The 18,022-nt window shown below is 39.8% G+C and overlaps 1 pseudogene; it reads right to left on the bottom strand.

Moving 5' to 3' along the window:
• Nucleotides 1-14,516: 14,516 nt before the first annotated feature.
• On the bottom strand, nucleotides 14,517-14,945 carry LOC113935308 (annotated as a pseudogene).
• Between the last annotated feature and the right edge of the window lie 3,077 nt (nucleotides 14,946-18,022).

Raw genomic sequence — 18,022 nt, 5'->3', positions numbered from 1 at the left:
AAAAGTTCCTTGACTTCACTGGAGCCTGAGAAATCAGTTGGAACTCAAGCTGGGTATGTAATGTAGATGGGTCAAGCCTCTCCCTCGCTCAGTGCCTCAAATACATTGTTCAAACCGCTAGCTTAAATTACAAAGTGAGTTGGCTCCTCCGAGCTCACGAGGTTCATTCTTCTCCTTTAAACTTCAAAAATAGTTATTGACAGTGTGTGAGGAGCCTGGCTCCTTATCACCGATTGTTTCATTAAGGGACTCCATCCCTCACAGTTGAGTGGGCTGAACTTCTGCTGCAGTTAGGAAAATAAGGACAGAGAGCAGAACAAACAGAGGGAAAAGAAAATAGAAATAAAGAAACGAATCAATACACCAGCAAAGTAAGGAGGAGGGGTGGGGAGAAAAGCCTAATGAGAGAACACCAGGGGTAGTTTTATAAAGCAGTCAGTGCCTTCCTTGACATTCAAGTAATGATTCACTCCGTGTTGCAGCTCATTGTGCTTCTATCGAATTATGAGGCTTAGTTCTGAGCACCGCTAGAAAGGATCCATTAGCGAAGAACACATGAACCAGAGAGGGGACCTACTCAGCTTTCTCCTTCTGCTTATTGAAATCTGCTAATTCACTCTCAGGAAGAACGGAAAGAGCAACCAATGTCATTTCATAGATAATCTAAGGATAGTTTTTTGGTTAACTATGACAGATTTGTGCCATGATATCCTAATTTCTGGCTCTCCCGAAACAATTTCAATACATGTAGGTAGAATGCCTTCTTAGATGGTAAATGGCATTTTCTCCCTGCTTTTCCCACCATTCCCTCTGCCCATTCAAGTGTTCTTGCCACCTGTACAGGTTTTGCCAAGGATTTCTGGAAAGGACCGTGGAATGGAGAATGGAACATCTCAGCAGTAACCGGTATGGAGAGAAAATTCAAGGAGGGCTTATAATGACTTAGGACCTCCTAGAACAGACATTGGCACAAGCCTTGGGAGCTAGGGGATCTTAATGTGGGCTTGAATTTCCTGGCAGCTTGGAAACACAGAAGTTCAGAGTTAAATTGTGTTGACTTATTGTAAATAAAGAAATGCATCTTTTGAGTGTGTGTCCTGAGACCCATACCTAATATACATATCAGCCTCTCTGCAAATGTATATATGCGCACACCCCCTCCACACACACACACCTACGTTTGTATCATATCATAGAGAAGTGTCCTGAAACCATAGACACCAAACTATTGCAGGCTGCTTTTGAGGTTTGATGTAAGTATGCAAGGGCAAGAAAAGGAAAGGGTCTGATTGCTATTTATTTATTTATTATTTAGCTATTTATTTCTTTATTTTTTTAGAGAGAGCACGTGCAACAGTGGGGGCGGAGAAGTGGGGAGGGATGCAGAGGAAGAGGGAGAGAGAGAATCTTAAGCAGGTTCCACACCCAGTGTGGAGCCAACCCAGGACTCAATCTCATGACCCTGAGATCATGACCCTTAACCGACTGAGCCACCCAGGCACTTCAGGGTGTGATTGCTTTTAAAGAGAGAAAAAGACCCAAGAATGTGTCAGATACTCGTTTTCATTTACAGTCCGATGGGTTCTCTAACTAGCATGAACTTTCCGGCAGTTCCTAGGACAAAGTGTTGGACTTCTCAGGAAGCAAGCATGGTCGCAGACCAATAAGGTGAACTAGCAAATGGTCACTCTCGACTCACCTACTTGAGGAAGGGAGGCCTCTGTGTCTTCCTTCCTCCTCTCACTGTTTCCTTGGTCCTTGTCTCCCCTCTTCCATTCTATTTTACAGCCGTATGGGGGTATAGCTGAAAGACAAGTGTACATACTCGATGTGTACAATTTGATGATTTCAAACATGTAAACACCCATGATACCATCACCACAATCAAGATAATAAGACATTTCCAACCCCTCTCAGACTTTCTTTGTCCCGTGTTGTTTTTTGTTGTTGTCATTGTTGTTTTGTGGTAAGAACTCTTCATATGAGATCTATCCTCTTAACAAATTTCAAGTACATAAATACTTGTATTATTAAATGTGGGCCTCACGTTGTCCTGCAGACCTCTAGATTTACTCATCTAGCATAACTGAAACTTTCCTTAAAATAATTCCGTGCAATTCCAGTAACCACTCCAGTTGGTTGACCAATATTTTAAAACATAAACACCAACAAGGAAACAACAAATTTCATACTGAGGAGGGCCAGCATGGGCTGGACAACATGAAAGGCACAGGGCACACAGAGGCAAACAGGCTGATTCAGTTACATGTCTCATTCTGATGGAGATCATATAATACCAGCAAGTCTGGATTAAAAATTCTAAGTTTGAAATAAGAAACTTCTAGAACAAAACATGTGCTTATCATAATTTGAAGAATTTTGCTTCCATGAAGGGAAAAAGTAGGTCGATGTCCACATTGGACATGTTCATCTATTTTTGCCACAAGAAATTTTGCCTTTCATGCCCCAATTGATGTACTCATGGCCTCTGTTCATGTCCCAACCACAGAGGCAGCTCTATGCTGTTACATGAGGGTAGCTATGGACCAGGATGGGGGCTGGCTGGTGACCTAAGTAGCCTGACTGAAAGAAAAGCAGAGTGGACATTCAGATTCTTTCCATTAAAAGTCTTTCCAAAAAGACTTTTCTTTTGGAAAGAAAAGATTCTTTCCAAAAAAGGGGGGCACCTGGGTGGCTCAGGCGGTTGAGTGTCCGACTCTTGATTTTGGCTCAGGTCATGATCTCAGGGTCGTGGGATTGAGCCCAGTCTTGGGCTCTGCACTCAGCACAGAGTCTGCCTGAGATTCTCTCTCTCCTTCTCCCTCTGCCCCTCCCCCATCTCACACTCTAAATCATAAATAAATAAATAAATAAAATCTTTAAAAGTAAAACAAAACAAAACAAAAAAACCCACTTTACCAGGAGGTAACAGAATAGAGAGAGGCAACCTTGGAGTGGGGCTGAATCACACTTAGAGCAGAGCACTGGAGGGAAGAGCCTTCACTCTGGCAGTTAAGAGCTCCAACTTTGCCCCCAGGCAGCATTTCTTTCAAATGCAGAGGCCAAGTTGCCTTGGTCAGAAGATTCTCTAAGCTCTATCTGTTCTGATGTAGCAAAGAAACACCAACTGAAAGTCAACCAAAAGGAAAGCAAAATATGCATATTGCATTTTCACACAGAGCAGACTGGACTTCAGTCCAGAAAATTCTCATCTCCATTTATCAGAATTCAGGAAAAATGTGTAAGAACCACTTCTGAGGTAAATACGCTGGTGGCAAAATAGCCAGGGGACTATGCTAGTTCATTGTTTTTCCTTTAAAATTGAAAGAACAATAGATATATGACATAATGAAAGACTCTAATTCGGTTTATACTATTTATAAGAACCTGAATCAATAAAACAGTTGTTGCTCTTGTTTTTATTTGAAAAGCATTTATAAAGCACCTACTAGTGTCAGGCACTTACTGTGTGTTAAGGCTTAATGCACATTCACATTTAATTCTCATAACCATACCATTAAAGAGACACAATTATTTTCTCCATTTTATAGATGAAAATGCAAAGACACAGGTTACAAAATCAGCCCAAGGTCACACAGCTAATAAATGCCAGAGCTGGGATTCAAACTTGGGTCTGGAACCAAACTTTTTTTTTTTTTTTTTTTTTAAGATTTCACTTCTTTATTTTGAGAGAGAGAGAGAGACCATGAGCGGGGAGAGGGGCAGAGGGACAGAGAGAGAATCTCAAGCAGACTCCCCGATGAGCACAGAGCCAGAGAAGGGGCACCATCCCATGACCACGAGATCATGACCTGAGCCGAAACCAAGAGTCAGATGCTTAACTGACTGAGCCACGCAGGCACCCCTGGAATCAAACTTTTAACTGGTAGCCTTTGCAGCCCCTTTGCTGTATGAGAGACAGGGTCATCTTCCTGTATGTCTTCTGAGGGTAAAGACAAATAACATCAACAACAAATTAGAGCATTTCTTTTGGTAAGGATGAGGCACCCAACAGTTATTGCAGGCTGGGAATCTGTTCTTTGTGGAAATCTTCTGAATTAGATCATGGTGTGTTATTAAACTCTGGCCAGGATGCTAGTACCCCTCTTGTAAATTGACAAGCTGATATCCCAAGATTCTCTGCTCCCAGACTCTGCTTTTCTATTCGTGTTCCAGAGCCGGCATTAGCAGATTCAGGAAGGGGTCCGTTGTTCAGTTTTAAAAAAGATTTCAAACTTCTACTTAAATCTTCCAGCTTTAAATCATTTTTCTTTTATTCATTCTTCTGAGGTTTCTGAGGGATTGCCAATACTTGACTCTGCTTTGACAAAGCTATCCTTGGCTATCAGATTAGATAAGATGATGAATTGTACTTAAGATTCCACATAAGTTAAAAGCCCAGGAGTTTTAGTGGAAAACTTTCTCAAACACAGTTAAATCTCATAGCTTGCAAAGAATGGAGGGGGTTGGGTTGCCCGATAAAATAATCCAGGTCATTGATGTTGCTGCTCGGATTACTGAAACCTGGCAAACAGGGAGATTTTCTACATTTTCCCCCCAAATAAGCCTCCACAGCCAGCAGAAATCCCCTAGGTCATGGGAGGAAAACATTGCACTTTAAATGGAAAACAATATCGAGATTATGACCAGGGATAAAATTTTCATACTTCATAGACTCTAAATGTGTATGTTTCACATTTCTGAAATTGGGTGCATATCATCATCACGCAGGTGGTGGTCATGATGTAGTTGTCATTGTGTGCTCAGGGGCATCCAGGTGTGGAGACCCAGTAGCAACTGGCTCATAAGAAAATCATAAAAAGACAACATTAGACTTCCTTAAGCAAAATGTTGATCACCAAGACTCTTTGCGGCCTCACCAACCCAGATGAAACACTACTCAAGTGAAGATGTTTCAGGAATATTCTCATGAAGTTATTTCACTTAGACTTTCCTTTCTATGGGTAATAAATGAGTGTAAAAGAAATCTTTCAATAGGTCAAATGTGAAAGTTCTGAGTGCTCCCGTTTCGTGGACACTGGTTTTCTTCATTGTTCTCAATTCCACATAAAATAACAATCTGACTTCAGTCAATGGTGTCTTAGAGTCAATGAAGCATGATAATGATCAGTAGTATAACACAACGCTCATGAACTCTGGTTTTGACGTCAGATAACCTGAGGACAAAAATTGAGCTTGACCATAGTTTCTTTTGGTTGATTTTCTCAAATTACTGTCTTCTCAATACCTCAGGAACTCCTCTAGAAAATGAAGGTGCCCATTACACAATAAGGATGACTGAGGGAGAGGATGCATGGAAGACAATTAGCAGAGAGCACACGAGCATTTAACCTGTGAACAGCTCTTGATCTTGATCTGCTTTGGCAAAGGACTTACAGCACCCCCGCTTTTTGCCTTTTCCCTTGGGAGCAGGAGGCTCTAAAAGAATTGTGGTTGGCTTCCTTACCAGTTCTGCAAAACTATTTAGAGAAAAGTAAAATTGACTAATAAAACTCACCGCCAAGTTGAGCAGTGTGACCTTTCGTCGTAACTCTGGAATATATCTTTGCAGCCACAGAAGGCCAGATGAGGGCACCTGGAAGTGGATAGAAGAGTAGTCAGCTTATCATAAGATGAACATTAACCAACGGGAAGCTAGAGACAGGGGGATGTCAGACAGACAATTTCCCCCTCTTTTCACCATTCTGGGGTTCTTTCTTAGAGCCCTTGTGGAAAAGTCCAGTGTGCCAAGCAAATCTACTCACTGAGGGACCTGCTGTGTTAACCTGTGGCTCACTGGGATGTGGCCAGGCCAGGAACACATCCTCCCAAATGCTTTGCATTACTTCCTTTTTCTTCACCTTCACCACTGTAGACTTGCACCACCCAAATCAAATGTCAAATCCTTGATATTTAATCAAATATTAAAGCATTGTCTCATATCTGCTTTCCAGAGTACTCAGCACATTCTCATGACCCATGTGTGTGTTCTGATGCAGAGTTCATGGGGAGCCCTGGGAAAGTTGTTCTGACATATTTCTAGAATCAGACAACGTGGTTTAGGCAAAGGCTGATGCAGTCGTGGAGTCCGGTGTCCTAGCTGCAGCCTTGGCTCTAGTTCTCTTTAACTGTGTGACCTTTCACCTCTCTCAGAGGTCTCATGGAAATCATATTACCTGCCTTCCTTATCTTGAAATGCCATCATCAGGATCAGGAGAGATAAGGTCTGAGAAAGTAATGTGTAAGCCATAAAGCAGCACACAAATGGTAATTATCACTACCAAACATGAATTTGGTCCAATGAATTCTGTTGCCCTTTTCAGTCAATACAAGATCAGTGTTAAAAATGTTATAAAATTGGAAAACTTCAGGTAGTTCATCGTGTTAGTTTCCTAGGACTGCCGTAATAAAGCACCATAAACCAACAGAAATCAAAACAACAGAAATTTATTCTAAGACAGTTCTGTAGGCTAGAAGTCCAAAATCAAGAAGCCCAGCAAGACCATGATCCCTCCAAAGGCTAGAATCCTTCCCTGTTTCTTCTAGCTTTTGGTCACCCCAGGAGTTCCTTGGCTGTGGCACCATAACTCCCACCTCTGCCTCCATCTGTCTATGGCCATCATCTCTTTGTATGTCTCTGAGCCTCCAACTCTCTCTTCTTGTAAGGAAACCCATCATTGGATTTAGGGTCCACCCTAATCCTCTATGACCTCCTCTTAATATAAATTACATCTGCAAAGATTCTGTTTCTAAATAAAGTCACATTCACAAGTACCTGGGGTTAGGACTTCGACATATCTTTTTGAGTGATATAATTCAATCTAAAATAGTCATGTCAACTCTTAAAAATATATATACAGGTTTGGAGCACTGGGTGTCATATGCAAACAATGAATCACGGAACACTACATCAAAAACTAATGATGTAATGTATGGTGATTAGCATAACATAATAAAAATATATATACATATATACATGTATATGTATATACAGTACTATGATCTATGAAGTTAGCAACACGAAGAGAAGTATAATTCTTATCAATAAACAAAATAAATAGCTCTTAGAAAACTCTCCCCAGGATCCATGTTCAAATTTCCACTTTTTAAACTCAAAGTTTCCTGTCTCACATATATCACAGCTTAGCCATACAGCAGCCATTTAAATCTGTGCCATGAAACCATCCTTTAAAGAAGGCTTTCAGAATTCCAATAACTGAATCATCTTGGCTAAGGAAAAGAAAAAATGGAGAAAGGAACTCACACTTCTTGAACACTTACCATTACTCAAAGTTACAATAATTCTTCCATTTAATCATCGGAACCAACCTGTAAGGGAAATGCTGTGTTTTTTGTTTGTTCTATAGATAAACAAACCGAAGCTCCAAAGAGTAAAGTATCATGTCTAAAGACTCATAGTAAATGGGAGAATATAAGACGCAAACTCTGGCATTCTGAATCAAAATCTCATTATAACTTTTCTTATTGTCAGTTTAATTCTAGAGTAAATATTGTGTGGAATAATTGTCCCATTTCTTTAGCAACTAAGCAACATCAAAGATATAATCTGAACAGGGAAGTGCAGTCCCCCAATCTCTCTATACTTTAGTGCCCAAGTTTTATAGTTGAGGAATCTCTCAGTTAGGACTCTTCTCCTATGTGCTGAATCTGAATGGCCCATTATACCTACCTCCCATTTCAGTGCTTGGTAGTTCATTCATTCATTCAATGAATATTATTAGACATCTACTATATTCTATGTGTAGTGTTCCAATGGTGACTAATACAAGTCCTTACAAAGCTTATAGTTTCATGGTAGCTAAAATGCTGGTCCTAGAAATCAAACCAGTGTTTCACTTTGTACCAAGAATGAACATAGTTTTGGTCATATCAACCTAATACTCAAACAAACGGAAGGAGAAAAAAGTAACATGCACATACCCACTGTCCACAGAATGCTCCTTGGCTCACAGCCAAGTAAATGATACTAAGAGAGAGACAGACAGACAAAGAGGGTGCTTGAGAAGGAAAAAGAGGGAGAGAGAGGGAAGGAGAAAGAGGAAAAGAAGAAGGAAGAGAGAGAGACAGAAGCTAAAGAATGGAGAAACTACAAAAAAACAAAAAGCATAGAGGGGATAAAAAAGACTATCCATATAGGTAACTGATGGTTGAAAACTTCCTTTTTCATATCATAGGGATGGTTGAAAAGAAGAATCTTGCTTCTAAATGCACAAATACTGACCCGTGTTAATAATTCATATCAGAATATAGGCTCACAGAGCCTCCAGACTTCTGCATAAAATTGGAGATACTGGAGGTAGGAAAAGGTACAGTCTAATTAAAAATGGTAGACGGGGCACCTGGGTGGCTTGGTTGGTTAAGCATCAGACTCTTGATCTCAGCTCAGGTCTAGATCTCAAGGTTGTGAGTTCAACCCCCACATTGGGCTCCACGCCAGGCACAGAGCCTACTTAAAACAAATAAATAAACAAACAAACAAGCAAAGGGGTGGAAGCCAGCTAGGCTGAGTTGGGGAGGAGTAAGGTGGGGTTAACCTCTGAAGCACCAGGGAGAGAGAGAGCCCTCACTGATGTCAGAGAACTGGGGACAGGTGAGAAGTAGGGGGTCTGAGGCACCTCAGTTTAGTGTTTTTTCTTCCTATAGATTCCTAACTTAGTGGCACCTTTGAGATCTTTCTTTCCCCTCTGTCTTCTGAAACTCATGATTTTCAGTGTAATGCATTTGTCATCAAGACAGATTAAGCATATCTGCAGTCAGCCAAGAAGAAACATAGCAATGGCCCAATTGTATCTGGGTCTGGATTTTACTAGCCCTATGCGGTTCTCAAACGTGATCAAGGTCAGAATAAGTTCCCATCATGAATATGTATGTGTGAATGTATGTGTAAGAAGGGAAAGGAAAAAACCCCATCAAATGCTCGACGACAAGGTACTGGTTAAATAAATGAGGGCCATGGAATACTATGCAGCAATTTTTTAAAAACTGAAGCAGAACGACATGGTCATGGAAGGATGTATGACATTTACCATCAAATGAACCAAAGCAAGTTACTGAGCCATGGTATTTCCTGATGCCACTTGTATGACACACTTCTTACACAGTGGAACAATACATAAGAAACCATTAGCATTTCCAGTTTGGAAAAGTAAATAAGCAGGAAATTTTTGTTTTTGTTTTTTGTTCAGTCCTTAAAAGAAGTTAAAAGGCATCATTTTTCTAATTAAACCAAACAAATAAAAAGCAACGTCTGCAACAGAAGTTCTCCCAGTAAGCGCGGCAAAAGATGGCGCATTTCTGGGAATCTGAATTCGAGCTCTGCTTCTGGTAATGAGTATCAGACATTCCCCGTCAAAGCAATCTCCTTTGCAGGGAAGTTACTCCCTGATCATCTGTTACCTCCTACCTCTCCTGATTTCTCTCCCCACTTCCCATCATGGCTTACAGACTCCAGCCCATTTGGGCGCGGTTTCCTCTTTGCACCTGCGCTCCCGCCTGTCCTACCTTGATGCCTTCCACCAACTCATTGGCCTGACTAAGTGCGGACATCATCACCCCAAAGCGGCCGGAACACCCTCCTATGTATTCCCAACACACCTGCTGCAGTCTCCCTCATTCCAGGGTCCTGGTCTGCTCCCCCGCTGAACTCAGCTCCCACAGGCTGGCAACTGTGGCTGACCAAACTTTGCGCCTGGTCTTGGGTACGCTTTTGTAAAAGCACTCTTTCACTAAATATTGACACTGTGTCCCAGCCACCTTCCCTATAAAATGAGGAGGCTGAATTATGTTTGGTTCAATTCAGCAAGTGTATACCAACACCTACTCCATCCTGGCGTGGCTCTAGAAAGGACAGAAACATGGGTTTGGCCTTCTAGTGGGAAGGATGGTCTAATGTCCCCCAAAATGCAGTCTTCTGGTTCTCAGAACCAGAATTTAAACAATTTGAGTTCAATTTTTGGCTCTGCCCTGACTTGCTGAATGATCCTAGGAATACTGTTCTACCTACACGGGAAAGTTCCTGGCAAGGAACCACACTGAATAAGGCACCCTGACCTCACCAAGGTGTGGAGGAGGGGACTGGTGTTTTCCCTGATATACAATATGCTGTGATAGGGTCTCCTGGCCTCTAATCATGCAATCTGCATAATTTATCCTTTTAAAATGAGCCACAATCCCCGGAGAGTGCTTGCTTATTGATATCAAATGTAAGAGGGTATTTTTAAGGACACAGCAGCATCGCTGCTATACATTAACCTACACAAAATCAATCCATTTCCAAGTTAAGCACGGCCCTAAAAATTCACTAATGGAGCTCAGTGTAGTTTGTTCATGAGATGTGCAGTCAGGAATCATGCATAATGTAATAGTGCAAATGCTAAAAGCAGCTCCCACAAACTAATTTAATCTTGGTTTAATGGACATAGGAGAACTGATCTTCAAAAGAGACTGCCAATGAGATTGTTGGGGACCTCTCAGCAGCACGAGAGAAAGCTCCAATATTAGCTTTTGGTTAGTTCCCCCTTTCAACTAGTGCCTATTAAAGGCAATCCAATATTGTCATTGAAATTATAAATAACTTGTGTCAACTTTCATGGACTATATAATATAGATCTCTCCATGCATTTGCATAGATTTGGGGGATTGAAATTTTGCTGCCAATACCTTTTGGTTCATGTGCATCTACCCCAGGCAAGGGAATCTTTTACACTCTGGAAGATCAGAAAGCTAAGCAGTATCCACAGCCCCCAGGCCATGCCAGAGAGATAGTGTCTGAATAAAGATCTAGGATATGGAAGCCTGTATACAATCAAAGGGATCAGAATCATACTGCTGTAGCTTGTCTCCCAGGGACCTCCAAAGCCTCTAAACATGCACCTCCCACCTGACACGATTAGAGGAAGAAGAACATTTGCCTCCTCAAAGACATGTGCGCGTGCTTGCGTATACACACACACACAGAAAGACTCCCTCACTGGTGTGAGCCGGGTTTATATCAGATGATCTCACATCATATCTAGCTAAATAAATTGTAAAATATCCAAATTTAGGACCTTTCCAGTGAATCTAGTTCAAGTCATATATTTTGTTTTAGATGAATGTTTCAAATTGACTTTGGACTTTTCGAGTGGGATGAAGAAGAACGCATCACAAAAGCAGCTTTGGTGGGTAGACAGAATAAATTGTGTGCAGGCGAAAGAGTGATAGCAGAGAACAGGACTTGGAAATGGGAGGGAGACAGAGAGAGGAGGAGCTGATAATGCAATATTACAAGTCAAGGGAAAGTTGATGAAACAAATAGAGGTTAAATAATGTTATCTAGATTTAGAGAGGCAACCAATGAATGTATTAATATAAATTTCAAACACTGGGAGGAGGAAACAAAGGGGAGTGGTCGATACGGGTGAGCTTACTCCTCATTTTCCATAGCAAGAGTTAATAGATATTGACTGAGTGATAAATTAAGAAATGAAGTTAGGAAACAGTTACCAAAAGAACAACAACAACAACAACAAAAACCAAACCCAGAAGCATTAAATAGATTTTGCCTTTAGAATGGGAGGTGGTAAGGGTGCTTTCCTTGTGATTCTGCATTATTTCATTTGTTACAATGCATACACTATAATTTGAGTTAAAAATTTTTCAGTAGGTGCTTCTGGAAAGCTGTGCCGAGAGTAGGGAAGGATTGAGCAAGGCAATGCTGCTTTTCCTCAGAAGCAGCCAGACCATTTGTGTAAAATCATGAGTACGTGTAGTGTGACACATTCTTATTTCTACGTGCAATCGTAAAACAATTGAGAATTTGTACAGTAAACTGTGAATACCTCTAGAGCAACAGTGTCCAAAATACTTACTATGATAATAGACAGGACCTAGTTCTGCATTGTTTAATACAGTAGCCACTAACCACACATGACAGTTGAGCACTTGAAATATGGCACTGGGTTTTCATTCTCCTTCATTTTAATTAAATAAATGTAAATGTCAACATGTAGCTAGTGAATACCAGATTGGGTAGCACAACTAGAGAATCATATGGAGGTGTGAAAGACTTTTTTTTTATTACTTTCTATATTTCTGTATTATTTGAAATTCTTGCAATAGGAATATGATACTTTCATGATTTAAAAACCTCAAAACTTTTCAGTTTGAAACAAAAATGAAAAGCAAGCAAAAGGAAATAGCCATAAAGAGATGCACTGGCAAAAAAAAAAAAAGAAAGAAAAAAGAATCGTACAAAATGGATTAAAATATTCTGAGAAAAACAGCTAAATAGATAGATGAATACATATTCTTTGGGACGACTTCCACCTCTGAACTTTCACATGAGCCTCCAGAGCAAATATCCTTGCATCATCTTCTTATTCGGTAAGCACTTAGGTTTCAATTCTCTCTGGTCGGCTAAGTTAATTATTACTCTTTGTTCTGCTTTCAATCTTTCAAAAATGGCTTGACATCTCTCCTCTGTGGATGCTCCGCTCCCATTCTTTGTCTCTGCTGGTAGAGATCTAGATCCAGATAGATAGATAGATATGTAGGTTTTATTCCTTTTCTCTCCTGTGAACGATTGTGTAAATACACATGCGTTCTATTTGCCGTATTTACTCTGAGCCATGGGGAAGAAATCAACCAAGAGTTAGCGGCAATATGATCTAGATCATCTAATCCCTGATCTGATCCTGTTCCATTCATCAAGCTGTTCCACCATCTGGAATCTAATTGTCTCTCAATTATCAGGCCAAACAATGACTCTGCCACTTTTTTAGCTGCAGAATTTCAATCAGTTAACTTAAACTCAGTTTCTTCATCTATAAAATTGACATAATAATTGAACTGACCGCATTGGATTGCGGTGAGGATGAGAGATAGTGTAGAAAGCGCTCAGCACAGGCATGCCAGATAGAAAGTACTCCATAAATGGTAGCTGTTGTTTTAAATATAACAAAACTAAGAAATCCCTGCCCTGATTGTACAAGGCAAGGGATTTCTAGTCTTCTAGCTCTTAAGCTATTTATCCATCTCTTTTCTTTTGAGGCACATCAAGCCAATTGGAGGTACAATTACTTTTAAAGAAATGGCAGATAATACTAAGTAGATACATACTATGTTGGTAGGCAGTGCTTTTCCAATGCAAAATGATTTACATAAGCAGGAAATGGCCCATTTCATGGTGCATCTCATCTCCTCATACAAAGAGTAGATACAAATGGGCTGGAAGAAATTGTGTCCATTATACATGGGGTGAGGCAATTAGAAGGGCCCCTTATTCTTGTCTAAGCTTGAAGGCCATTCCCAAAGTTTCTCCTTCTTCCTCCTCTTCTTCTTCTTTATTTTTTAGGAAATAGCGTTCTTCTTATTATAAAGGTACCAGACACATAGGAAAGAATTAAGAAAATTCAGAGTAGAAATAAATTCACTTATGATCCTACCATCTAAAACCACCTAAATATAATCTGTTAAAATTTTGATATATGAAAAATTGGAATGGATATGGGCATATATGTCCATCTAAATCCGTTGAAGTCCAAATAAATGTATATAAAATATAGTATGTATGCAAATATAATTAGACATGTAATCCTATCAATTATAATTCTAAGTTCTAAAAACAGAACATACAAAAAATAAAAACAAATAAAAATAGAACATAGACAATATAAAATTTTATAAAGACAAAAATAGGATCATATCGTTCATAATGATTTAAAACATCCTTTTATTTAACTATGTACTATGGATCTTCCAATGTCAGCAGGTTTATATATGTATCTTTTTTTTTCCTGAAGATTCATTCTTTATTTTGATACAAAAAATAAACTTGCAACCTGCCTGTAAAGAGTGTCACTTGTTCTCATATTGTAGAGCAAACTTACAGAATAGGAATCTGTTACCAGCTCCAGGGGTATCACATATGCTTTAGAAAAAGTCATTGCTATTTGGATTCAAACCAACATCGGTGTGGAAGGAGTAACTACTTATCTCCTTCTCCTGATTTGTCCATAATTTTATGAAATCATCACTAGGAAGGCTAATAGTTGGGAGGTCACATAATTATGCCAGAGTCTGGTAAGGGTAGTGAAACCAGCCGTGTGAATCCAGTTAAACTATAAAAACATGACCTTTCATTGTCCTTCTCTCCTGTTTCTTTCTGGAGTTAGGAATAGCCCCACGGGCCAGCAATAGGCTTGAGTTATAATGTGTAGTTTCCTTCTGGTTATACTTGCAAAAGAAGCCATTGAATTCTTGAGGGTCTGACATCTAGAAAGGAGCAAGCTAGGAGGCAGACTGCTGATCTAGATTTACTTAGATGGAAAACATTTATTTGAGGAGGAGTCCAGTTGATAGTCTGTTAACATTGAAAAAAACAAACCTGTACTGTCAACAAGTTCAGTCAGCTGATCAGAATACCATCCCTAGACCTGTAAGGGACACATTGGAAGTTCTCACTGTAAAGTTGTGGCTCCATCAGCTATGATTATCTTCTTTGATTTTCATGCCCATTAATCTTTACCAGCTATAGCAGCCATGGCTTGGTAACACCTTGCCATGAAGTCTGCCTCACTGACCTCCAGCTGCCTGACAAATTCATTATGGTCCTGCTCAGCCCAGCCTCGAGGCCACTGATCCCAAAGACATAGCTGGTGCTCAGAGATACAAGGTGGTCAGTCTGCTCCAGACACACTAAGCTGCTCCAGCCCTTCCAGCAGTGGTTGTAATTTCCTTGGCACTGCGTTAGCCACCAGATATTATAGGAAACCATCACGTTAGGGATCTGACCAACTGGTAAACCAGTGAAGAATACACTTCATCTCCTAGGAAGTGACGTAAGACATCGGGAGAGGGGAAGAGTTAGTAATACTGTCTGGTACTGAGGGTAAGGGAGAAGGGAAGGATTGTGGTATTGAAGATCAAGATGATTCCAGTGGCATCCTCCTCTTTCCTCTCACAGGGCACCCAGAGACCATCACAGAAGGGTTTGAACTCCAACTGTTGCTGTCGCTTCCATGTTTTCTGAAAACCCTCTATATATGTATTATTTTTAATTAATATAAAATTCTCATATTTACTGCATATATTTTTTATTAGTCTCCTCCTAATGGACATTTAGGTTGTTTCTTGTTGTTGTGGGTTTTTTCTGTCTGTTTTTACGACCTTGTTTTACAAGGTCAATCTCTGAAACACTGTGACTCCCTTAACAAACTTTGTTGTGTGATGAATATCATCTTTGTGAAATCACTGGGTGAAAGATGAGCACATTTTTAAGGCTTTTGATATTTAATGCCAAAATCCTCACAAGGGCAGCGAGTTACCCTTCCCCCCACGAGGTCAATGAGAGCACCATTTCTCCATTCTCGGACCTACATTGAAAATGATCAGTCGTCTTACTTTGGCCCATCTGATGGGTGGAAAAAGAATATCTGCTGCTTCTCTCAATTTTGATTCATTTCAATTTGATTATTTTCATTATTGGGGGTGGTCATTCCTATTTCTTCTTCTTTTGTGAAAGTCTTCTGCACTGTTCTCCAGCTTGGGGAGGTGGAGCAAGGAATGCCCTGCACACCTCCACACCTACCTATTTCACTATTGCCTATCTTTTAAGGCTAGCCAAAGGAACTCCACATCCATGAAATCTTTTCCAGAACATCTCACTCATCTAAATTCTCAGAAGTCCTTTTGTAAAACTATCCTTGTGGCCTTACCATTTTGCCTTGTTCTATGGTTATTTATATCACCATCTTTCTTCCTCTCACTTTCTTCTCCTGTTCAGTCAATGCTGAAGAAGAGAACAGAACAGTCAGAAGAGTGCATGCCATTTAAATACATATTTATTGTGTATCTATTGGTAGCAAAGTAGATATATATAATTATAAACACCAACACTTATTGATCTATGTATAAGGCCTAGCTCTGTCATGTGCAGTAACAAAATAACACTGAATGTCAGCAGTTAAGCCCAACAAAGACATTTTTCTTACTCTTGGGGAATCTAACATGGGACCAGTGGCCTTTCTTCATCTTGTAACTATTCTGTCTGGAACACACTGATTCCAAGGTTGCCTTGGCAGGGAAGGAGAAACATGGAGGAGGCACACAGGCAGTTAAATACCTAGGCTCAGAAATGACATGCACGCCTTCTATAACAGTCCATTGGCCAGAACTAGTGACTTGGTCCCCATCCAATTACAAAGAAGACTGGGAAACCAAGGGGAGCACAGGGATATGCTTAGTGAGCATTACCTGTCTCTGCCATAATAGGCTTCAATGTTTCAGGAATTTCATAAGCATAAACTCGTGTGTACCTATAATCTAGGTAATTATAAGTATCTCAGTCTTCCCAGATGACAACAGGAAGTTTAGAGAAGTCAAGCAACTTACCTAGGATCACTCAGCCAGTAAGTGGTAGAGCTGGGATTTTAAACCCCATCGCTGTGATTTTGAACTCTCCACTCTTAATTAGTAGCTTATTAAATTCCATTTCGTAAGCAGCATGAAGAGAAGCTTCAATTAGAACAAAATGTGTGGGGTCTTAGGCCCTCCTTAGGCCTTACCGTGGGTAAGAACAGAAATACTGTTCTTAGCTTCTCTGCCCATACTCTGTACCTACTCATAGATTGAGTGGCAAGGTCCAAACCAGACTGTGCATTTACAAAAATAAATCATGATTCTCATTCTATTAGGAAACTGTGTATTCATCTCCTGATAGCAACTAAAGTGAAAATGGCTGAGAGCAATAAAAATCCATTTTGCTATTTAGTACAGTTTGTCAGACTAGAGAAACGGGATTGAATTTCAAAGCCACAGGCAAGCTGGCTGCAATCTGTGGCTACACAGTTGATGGGTTTTTTTCTTCTTTATTTACAACTCTTTTGATAAGCCTTCAGCAAGTTACATAGGTTGTTCTAGTTGTATCTCGTTTGACTGGATTAGAATACTTGATGACAGTTTGGATAAGTTTGAGGCAGATGGTTCTTGACATTTTTCATGGCATCAGTTACAAACCATGCAAGAAACTCTTTCATCTTTTGTTTATCCTTCACTTAGAAGCCACTATAGTAGATCGTTAAACTTTCATTTTTCACAGTGCTGATTAAGGCATACTACAAGGCAGATGTTATTCTGTACCATTTTTAACAATTTACATTTAGCACCAAAGCTGGCTTCGTACTTGTTCCAGTGGGGATCAGTTCACTTTTTTAAACCTTCAAGGTCAATCTCTGAAATACTGTGACTCCCTTAACAATCCAATGTTTCGTAAACTTCTCTTGGTTACAGAAGCCCTGCTACTCTTCCGTGTATGTGTGTTTGCTAGTCAACACACACATGATGATTCAATAGTTCTCTCCCTCGAGTAAGAGCATTATTCAAAAGGCAGTTCACTAAACAAAGAGAAGAGTCTTAAAAAAAAAAAAAATCAGAATATAACCTATCAGAATATCTTAATTTTTCTAAAGCAGTTCTAGACTCAGAAAAGGTGGACAGTCCTGAAACACAAGGTTCATTGCACCTCACAGATGCAGAACAAAGAGAAATATTTCTTTCCTTTTCCATGATTTAGTGATTTAGTAAATTATATACTATTTAGTTCAACCTAAGACAAGAGGATACAAGCATCTTTATATACAATGCAATATTGACAAATAGGCTTATTTAGCACAAATCGTGACAAAACTTGATTGTACCTTAGAAAGTCACAGCCTTTCACTTTTTCTTTCCTTCTAGAATAATTTCAAAGTAGATTCCATTTATAGACAAAAGATGATATCCTGTTCAGGAAAAAAACTGTATGGGAAATCCTGAAGACAGTCTACATAAAATATGTTCAGATATATTCCCCACTTATTGGGGAAAAATACTTGAGACAGGATTAAGAGTCATGGGAGGTGGAGTGCTATTTCTTCAAAAAGGAAACAAAACCACAAACAACATAATGACAAATGAGTAAACAATAGTATCCATGACCTTCATTCTACCACTGGCAGAACCGATGCACAAACAACTTTAAGGG

This window comes from Zalophus californianus, chromosome 17 (genome assembly GCF_009762305.2).
Source record: "Zalophus californianus isolate mZalCal1 chromosome 17, mZalCal1.pri.v2, whole genome shotgun sequence".
Taxonomy (NCBI): Eukaryota; Metazoa; Chordata; class Mammalia; order Carnivora; family Otariidae; genus Zalophus; species Zalophus californianus.
Note: the sequence above shows the minus strand (reverse complement) of the source record. Positions and strands in the feature narration are given on the sequence as shown.